We start from the raw sequence: 10,230 nt of genomic DNA on the forward strand, positions 1-10,230 counted from the left end.
TTTCCACAGGGCCTTGCCCTGTTACACTGCAACTGGAGTGCAATGGTTCTATCATAACTCACTGCAACCTTGAACTCCTGAACTCAAGGGATCTTCCTGCCTCAGCTTCCCAAATTGCACTACCATGCCTGGCTAATTTACTTTTATTTTGTAGATATAAAGTCTCACCATGTTTCTCAGACTGGTTTTGAACTCCTGGCCTAAAGCAATTCTCCTTCCTTGGCCTTCCAAAATGTTGTGATTACAGGTGTTCACCATCTCACCTGGCCTGAAACCCATTTCTGTTTGACTCCGTGACTGTACCACTTCCTTATCCAAGGTTGTGTGGCAGATTGTGTTGTGTGGTGACCAGAGCCACTTTAACAATTTATTTCAGATGATATGGCTCTGGTTGTTGGTTTGGTTCCCTACTACACTAGCTTTGCCAATTTTGGTTTGCTTTTACGTTTATTGGTAGGTTCATTACTGGGTTTAAATTCTATTTAACTCTGGGTAGAATTAATCCATCTAATATTTATTCAGCAACTACTCAGTGCCTGGCATTTGTAACTTATATGCAATTGTGACATACCAACAGATAATCAATGTTTGAAGTGCTCAATATTTTATTGGCTTCATTCACAACTTTTAATTTTTCTGCCTTCACATTATTTAAATTGGCAAATATACTCATCAGCAACCTTAATAATAGTATGCACTGTTTTTCTATAGAGAATAGAAGTGGAGAGTGGGGCAAAGTACTTCACCCTAGTGTGATTCAGAATCTTCTTGGGCTCAAGAGAATGACATGTGATTCAGAATCTTCTTGGGCTCAAGAGAATGCCACTGCCTCTACCTCCAATCCTCAACATCTTGCCGGAGATTTTGATTCATCTTTCTACAGCTTACAATAGGTATGTCCTTTCTTTTCATTTTGATAATCATACCACTCTAGGATGGCCACAAATAAATATGTATATCAGTAAGATTAGCATGTTTGTTATTTTAACAATAAGCAAACAAACAAAGCAAAACAAAATATTGCCTTGCATAGTCACCAGGCATGAGGAAAGCAATGTAATTGAATGGATCACTCAATGAGTGAGTTTTAAACTAAGATGAATAGTACAAAATAAGACAATTAGAGTCCTTGTAACTGCTGCAGTAGGGACTCTTTGAAGTCCAGGGGGACATGGATGCCTAGAAGCTAGGCAGATGAGTTGAAGCAGGAAGGAAAACATTTTTGAAAGCTTATAGGACCAAGTTGATTAGGCCTCATCTTTTTGCTATAAGTCATCTCTATCTTCAGCAGAGTGTTTTGTGGGAACCTAGTTCCTGAAATTCTACATTTGGCCCCTTGGGTCTATTGTCCCAAGAATTCTCTCTCTCACTGTTTGTGTGTGTGTATGTGCTTGCATGAGAGAGAGAGAGAGAGAGAAAGTTACGTGTCTAAAACTGTGCATATGCATACGTAGAGAGGCTCAAGAATAACTAAGAACTTTCTCACAGAGATGAACATGCAGAAATTAAGATGCAAGCTCACATAAGACCCCCAAACTCAGGACTAGTCAAAGGCTAAAAGCTATTTGATCTTTAGATTTTCAGATATCTTCCACAGTGTCTTAGGTTATAAGGTAAGACTGCAATACTGTCATTCACTGTAAGATGTTACCACAAACAGTGCTTTTCAGACTTTTCTACTGAAGTAATCTTGAAGAATTCTCAACGGCAGAGAAAAGGGAGCAAAGAATGGGAGCTGGTTGCAGTCAGATACCAGCTGCTGATATCTAGATATCAGAGATAAAATATATTTTTGGAGTCTAACATTTTATCTTAACAATTAATGTGAATTTTTTGTTCTATTTAACAATTTATTCATACTTCTTGTAATTTTAAATGTTTTCACCCCACATCTTTGACTACAGGAATAAGTTCCATATTTTGATATTCTAATGATTAAGAAATGATTTAGCTCAAAGAACAGCTGCACATGCAGACTGGTATCCCATTTTGAGAAGAACCACCTCAATTTATTATTGGTTTCTGAAAGGAAGTCATGGGAAAAAATTAAGAATGAAGAAAGGTGAATTTGAAATTTTCTCAAAGGTCATTTATGTGATTATCTTGGGAAAAGACAGTATGAGAGCTATGAACTCACTTAGGCCTCAGAATGTACTCTGTAATGGAGATAGCTTTCTATGGGTGTGCAAGATTTGATTATGAGAGTGTTTTCTTTTCTCCTGCCTCACTCTTTCGACATAGCCACTTGGGAAGATAAACCAATGAGAGGTAGAACCTGGTTTTGATGGAGAAGAGCAAGGAGAGGGAACCCGTAGAATCTGAGCCATAGCTGTGAAGTCTGCCTAACACACTGGCATCTTCTTCCTTCTCAGATGGGGCCCTGACAGTGGCCTTCAATTCTTCCCAGTCAGTAGACTTGGTAGAGGCTCATCTCCTTTGAGGGCCTCCTGGACCATGAACTTCTGCTGTCTTGGGACCTTGGGAGGGAGGCTTGACATGCAGGTGAGAGGTCACAGAGGGTTGGTGTCCCATTCTTCTTTGTCCATGATTTCAATCATTTGCCTCTTTTCACTTTATAAAAATGCCTACTGCTAGGAAGGCTCAATTTGATTGGTCCATGTGCAAGGGTTAGGCTCATTCCCTATTTTGAATTCCCCTAAGTTGTAGATTGAAACAAAATGAAATAAACAAAATCTAACATTTATTGGATCTCATGTGTGTAAGACTCTCTGCCAGCCACTTTCAGAGCCTAACACAAAATAATATCAAGTGGCTACTTTTGAGGTACAACCTTCTCCAGAGTGTATAATGAACTGAAGCCAATTTACTCATCAGACTGACTATGCTTATTCAGGAACATCAGGAACATGGGAAATTCAGAAAAATACACTCTGTATGAACTAATACTGGCTAGCTCCTGAACATTGTGACTCAATGTCACAATATTGGCTAGCTAATCTTAATATCCTTTTGTAAGCTGAAAAACATTGTGAATATATTTTCTTAACATGAATGGAGATAATGCAAGTTTTCTTATAGTGCCGGTTCTAAAACCTAATTCCACAGAGTAAGGACTCTGGAAGCAAAGCACACATCAGAGTTAAAATATCTCTTCAAAAAGGAAGTGTGGAAAGCCATTAGATGTCTTCTTGCTTGGACATACTGTGTGTGCTTCGGACTCTATTTCTTTTTTAGGATTAAAAAAAAACTAAATAAGATTGGTTCACAATTTTCCTTTCTCATACTGACTACATCATATCTTGTTATCAAGAGAATACTGGGCTCATAGTCACTTGGATAGCTGGTATAGGAATTATCTGTTCCTACAGGTGTTATGAAATTGGTCTATTAAGTCATTTGTATCTGCTGGGTTTTTTTTGGTGAGGGCATATGGTGAAAATTTTTACTACCAATTCAGTTTATTTAAAGGCTACTGTTTTATTTATATTTACTATTTCTTTTTGAATCAAGTTTTGCAATTAATATTTTTACTAGAAACTTATCTCCATCTACATTATCCTCCCTAATTCATCTAGAATTAGATGCATCCACTTCATCTAATTCACACTTTTATATGAAATTGCTGCTTATAATATTTTCTAAAATATCTACAATGTGAGTAGTGAAATTTCCCAATATATTCATTTGTGCTTTTCCCCCCTTTCTCTCTTTTTGTTGGTCAGTCTGGACATATATTTGAGTATAAATGCTAATGGGAACAGAAAAGTGGAGATTAGTGAGGAGAAGAGCTGGTGGGACAAGTAGAGGTAGGAGCAGATGTCTGTGGTTTTGATTTTAAGATGAGAGAAATAGCAGTGATTTTACATGCTGATGGGAGCTATCCATTAAAGACAAAATGTGATGTGAAATTAAGATGGGGAAATTGCTGGAGTGTTGGCATTCTTGAGTGAGTGAGTGAGAGGGCGCCAGGTCGGGGGGCAGTTTCTAGAGGGGAGCACAGTAATAAGCAGGAAGGCGGGAAGTGTGGTGCAGACTGTGGAAGGTTGATAGATATGGTGGGAGATGGTGAAATTTCCCTTGGTTGCTTTAATTTTCTGAGAGAAAGTCAAATCATCTGCTGAGAGTAAGAACAGGGGATGAGGTATTGGAGGTGTGAACAAGAGAATAAACATAAGAGTAAACTGAAGACTATGGTCTGGGGAAATGTACAACTTCTGGCTGAATTCAGGGCTCACTTGAGGTTCATGAGTCCTGACATCATGGTTCTGTGGTTCACTTCAACCAAGTTAGGCCTCTAATGAGAGGAGAGTTGGATTTAATCAGGATTGTGATTTGTCAAGCTAGCACATTAAAATGTGAGAGGTGTTGAGGAACTGAGGATGTACGCAAGGGGGTTACTTCGTAATGGCTGACCATGAAATTTTAGTAGAAGGAAGAATGGGCACTGATAGAATTCATACGTCAATATCCAAATGTGGTTTAAAATTATTGGAATTGGGTCTGTTATGGAGAATAAATGGAAAAGCTAGGAGCTTATGGTAAGAGAGTGGAATGCTGTAATAAAGATTAAAGTCATTGCAACTATTGCTAAGGACAAGATGAGGGTAGAGTGGCAATGTGTGATAGAGGTAGGGTGGAGGACAAGATCAAGAGGAATACAAGGAATGGAGAGGTCCGACTACTGAAAAGATGATAACTAGGAGTGGAGCTAGAGACTGAGAATGAGCTGGGAGCTATAGGAGCAATGGGGAGTGACCTGGAAGTTAGGGGCTGAAGGTAGCAAGGTGGGAGAGTGGCTGGAATAGAGGTTTAGGAAACAGAAAAGATCTGAAAGTGGTGATGAGAAAAAACTAGGTCAAATGTTTCGGTAGATTTGGGAAACAATACAGCATTCTTGAGAGGTTCAGAAGAGATAAGTTGTCTCCAGAAAGACTCTTTGTGACATGATGTGGATAGGAATATAAGAAGTCTTGTCTACTAAATCAAGCATGTTTATGTGTTCTGCACATTCAATGAAGTCACAAATCCTTTTTCAAATATTTTGCAATAAGGAAAAACAAGATGTGTTTTTCTAGCACTTTCCCCGCAAACCACATTTTTTGGGGGGAGGCTATTTTTGGTTTGTTTCCACTGGACTCATCAAAATGTTTATGGGACTCATCAAAATGTTTATGGGCAAAATCTATTTGCTAAAAAAATTTTCTTAGTTTTTTTTCTTAAAAAGAATTAAAAACCTTTCCTCACTCCTTGTGAATTAGAAGTAAAATTGGAAACTTTAGATATGAAGACTCTGGCTTCAGATTTTTTAAAGGATACTAAAGGAATAAGAAGGTTGTAAGTCCAGCATTTTTTTCCTTTTGGTTCCCAGGTGAAAGAACAATTTTTTTTTCAAACATCAAAAAAATGTGCTCTTTTCTATATACTTAAGGTAAAAGTTCAGCTGAATCACCAGATCTGACTGTTAATTTATGAGGCCATAATTTTTTTTATAGACTTTTTTTTTTTTTAAGATTAGGTACATAGCAAAAATGAGCAAATGGCCAGAGATTTTTCATATGCTCTCTGTCTCCACACATGCACAGCTTTCTCTGTTAACATTCACCATCAGAGATGTACATCCAAAAGTCCTTAGTTTATGTCAGGTTCACTCTTGGTGCTGCCCATTCTAGGAGTTTTGACAAATGTGTAATGACATGCATCCGCCATTATAGTGTCATATAGAGCAGTTTCCCTACTCTAAATATCCTCTGTGCTCTCTCTGTTTATCCCTCCCTCTCCTGTCAATCACTAAGGTTTTTACTATCTCTATAATGTAGAATATCATATAGTTAGAAGCAGAATATATAGTCTTTACAGACTGACTTCTTTCACTCAGTAATATTGATTTAAGATCCTTCTGTGTCTTTTTATGGCTTAATAGCTCATTTCTTCTTAACATTGAGTAATATTCCATCATTTGGGTATACCATAGTTTATCCATTCACCTAATGATAGGCATCTTAGTAACTGTTTTGCAATTAACACATAAAATCTCTATGACTTTCTGCATGTGGGGTTTTTTTTTTTTGTAGACATAAGTTGTCAATTCATTTGAATAAATTACAAGGAGCTAGCTTGCTGCACTATATGGTTAAAGTGTGTTTAATTTGTAAGAAACTGACAAACTGTCTTCCAAAGTGGCTGTACCATTTTGCATTTCCACAAGCAATGAATGAGAGTTCCTGTTGCTCCACATTTGGTGCTGTTAGTGTCCTGGATTTTGATCATTCTAATAGGTATGTAGTAGTGTCTCATTGTTTTAATTTGCATTTCTCTGATGATGTATAATATGGAGCATATTTTCATGTGCTTATTTGCCACCTGTATATTTTCTTTGATGAGTTGTCTATTGAGACCATTGGCTCATTTCTGGTCAGGTTGCTTGTTTTGTTGTTGTTGAGTTTTAGCAGTTCTTTACATATTTTGGATAATAGTCCTTTACCAGATGTCTTTTGCAAATATTTTCTCCAAGTCTGTAACTTATTCTTTCATTCTCTTGACAGTGTCTTTCACAGAGCAGAAAATTTTAATTTTAATAAAATCCAGCTAATCAATCCTTCCTTTTATAAGTCATGCCTTTGATGTTGTATCTAAAACATCATTATCATATGCAAGGTCATCTAGGTTTTCTCCTGTGTCATCTTCTAGGAGTTTTATGCTTTTTTGTTTAATATTTAGGTCTGTGAAATATTTTCAGTTATGTTTTTTGAAAAGTGTGTGTCTGTGTCTAGATTCTTCTTTTTTTTTGCATGGCGATGTTCAGTTGTTCCAGCACCATTTGCGGAAAAGATGATCTTTGCTTTATTGCATTGCCTTTGTCAAAGGTCACTTGACCATGTTTATGTGGGTTTATTTCTGGGCTCTCTACTCTGTTCCATTGATCTATTTGTCTGTTGTTTCACCAATACCACACTGTCTCGATTTATGTAGCTTTATAATAAGTCTTAGAATTTGAGTTGTATCAGTCTTCTGACTTGGTTCTTCTTCTTCAACATGAGTTGGCTATTCTGGGTCTTTAGCTTTAGAATCATTTCGTTGACAGCCACCAAACAACATACTAGTATTTTTATTGGAACTGTTAAGTCTATAGATAAAATGAGAAAGAATTAACATCTTGATAAAATTGAACCTTTCTATTCACGAACATGATATATCTCTATTTATTTATTCTTTGATTTGGTTCCACAGTTTTATACTTTTCCTCATATAGATCTTATATGTATTTTGTTATATTTATACCTAAATATTTCACTTTTGGGGGTGCTAATGTACGTGGTATTATGTTTTTAATTTCACATTCCATTTGTTTTATTGCTGGCCTATACTTTTGTATATTAACCTTGTAACCTGCAACCTTGCTGTAATCATGTATTAGTTCCAGCAAGGTTTTTTTTTTTTTTGTCTTTTTAAACATCTTCTACATAAGTAATCATGTCATCTAAGAACAAAGATGGTTATATTTTTCTCTTACTAGTCACTATAATCTTTTCTTCTTTTCCATTTCCTCTTTTCTCTTCTCTTATTTCATTAGTTAGGGCTCTCAATGTGATGTTAAAAAGGAATGGTGAAGGGGGACTTCTTTGCCTTGTTCTTGATCTTGTGTGAAAATTTCAAGTTTCTCATGATTAAGTGTAATGTTAGCTGTAGGATTTTTGTAGGTATTCTTTGTCGAGTTCAGGAAATGTCTGTCTATCTCAAGTCTGCTGAGAGTTTTTATTATAAATGGGTGTTTAATTTTATCAAATGCTTTCTCTTCATCTATTGATATGATCATGTGATTATTATTATTTAGCCTGTTGATGAGATGGAGTATATTAATTTTTGAATGTTGAGCCAGCCTTGGATACCTGGAATAAATCCAACTTGGTTGTATTGTATAATTCTTTTTATATATTGTGGAATTTGATTTACTAAATTTTGTTGAAGATTTTTGTATCCATGTTCATGAGAGATATTTTTCTGTAGTTTTCTTGTAATGTCTTTGTCTGGTTTTGATATTAGGTAATGCCTCAAAGAATGTATTAGGAAGTATTTCCTCTGCTTCCTTCTTCTAAAAGTAATTGCAAATGACTGACATTATCTCTTTTTAAAATATTGATATACTTTATCAGTGAATCCATCTGGGCCTGGTGCTTTCTGTTTTGAAGGTAATTGGTTATTGATTTATTATCTTTAATAAACATAGGCCTACTTAGATTATCTATTTCTTCTTGTGAGAGTTTTGGAAGATTGTATTTTTCAAAGAATTGGTCCATTTCATCGAGCATTTTCAATTTGTGGGCGTAGAATTGTTCATTGTATTTATTTATTACCCTTTTAGTGTCCATGAGATCTGTAGTGATGTTCCATCTTTCATTTTTGATATTAATAATTTGCTTCCTTGTGCTTTTTTTCTACTTAGCCCAGCTAAGGGTGTATCAATTTTATTGATCTTTAAAAAAAATTAGATTTTGGTGGCCGGGCGCGGTGGCTCAAGCCTGTAATCCCAGCACTTTGGGAGGCCGAGACGGGCGGATCACGAGGTCAGGAGATCGAGACCATCCTGGCTAACACGGTGAAACCCCGTCTCTACTAAAAATACAAAAACTAGCCGGGCGAGATGGCGGGCGCCTGTAGTCCCAGCTACTCGGGAGGCTGAGGCAGGAGAATGGCGTAAACCCGGGAGGCGGAGCTTGCAGTGAGCTGAGATCTGGCCACTGCACTCCAGTCCTGGCGACAGAGCGAGACTCTGCCTCAAAAAAAAAAAAAAAAAAAAAAATTAGATTTTGGTTTCGTTAATTTTCCCTATTGATTTCCTATTTTCAATTTCATTGATTTCTGCTCTAATTTTATGCTATATTTTCCTCTGCTGATTTTAAATTTAATTTGCTCTTCTTTTTGTAATTTCCTAACATAAAAGCTTAGATGATTGACTTTAGATCTTTCTTCTTTCCTGTTATATTCATTCAATATTACAAATTTCCCTCTAAACATTGTTTTTACTATACCCCACAAATTTTGATAAGTGACATTCTCATTTTTCTTGGTTCAAAATATTTTTTACTTTTATTGAGAATTTCTTCATTGGCCCAGGGGTTGTTTAGAACTGTGTGTCCAAGTATTTTGGGATTTTCCAGCTTTCTGTTATATATTTCTAGTTTAATTCCACTGTGGTTTGAGAGCAGACAATGTATAATTTCTATTTTTAAAATTTGTTAAGGTGTGTTTTATGGCCCAGAGCATAGTCTACCATGGTGAATGTTTCACCTGATCTTGGGAAGAATGTGTTTTCTACTGTCAGTGCATGTAGTAGTCCATAGATTTTAATTATACCCAGTTATTGATGATGTTGTTGAGTTACTGATATTCTACCTACCATACCTGTCCATTTCTAATAGAGGATTGTGGAAATATCCAACTATAATAGTGAATTCATAATTTCTCCTTGCAATTCTCTCAGTTTTTGCCTCATGTATTTTAATGCTCTGTTGTTAGGCACATGCACATTAAGGATTGCCATATCTTTTTAGAGAATTGACTCATTTATCATCATGTAATGCTTCTCTTTATCCCTGATAAGTTTCCATGCTCTGATGTCTGCTCTGTCTGAAATTAATATAACTACTTCTGCTTTCTTGTGATTAGTGTTAGCATTGACTGTTAATTTTTAATTTTTTTTCATCAAAGTAAGGGCTTTGATAAAAAGCCTTCACATGACTGAAATTCAAATAGTACAGAAGATATTTTCATCAAAAACAGTATCATTCCTCTTTTACCTACCCTCTCCATTAGTTCTCCTCTTCCAGAACAAATGCTGGTTTTAGTTACACTCTCAGACATTTTGTCCAATATCCTCCTGGATTATTTTTCCCTACATTTGCTTATATGTCTTTATTTTTAATTTATTAACTTTTGATTTTGTTTATTACTGTTGTGATAAATAAAGATTTAACTTTCTTATAGCACACCCATTTGCTTCCTCTTTCCTCTCAACTTAGTTATTTAGTATTTTTATACTTACCACTACAATTTTAGATTACATTTTTAGTTTCCATTTTTTCGTCCATAGGCAGCATCTCTTGATTCCTTATTTTGTATTGTAAACTATATCTAGTCTTCTTTCCAGCTTATATCCTTCTACCAAATTCAAGATTTCTCCAACTCCAACTTTACTTTTATATAATCGAAATTCTTGACACTAAACTTTGTCATGAAACTCTTGTCTATGGCTTGACTATAGAGGGCTAAAAT

The sequence above is a fragment of the Trachypithecus francoisi genome, unplaced genomic scaffold (assembly GCF_009764315.1).
Source record: "Trachypithecus francoisi isolate TF-2019V2 unplaced genomic scaffold, Tfra_2.0 Lachesis_group10, whole genome shotgun sequence".
In the NCBI taxonomy this organism is placed as follows: domain Eukaryota; kingdom Metazoa; phylum Chordata; class Mammalia; order Primates; family Cercopithecidae; genus Trachypithecus; species Trachypithecus francoisi.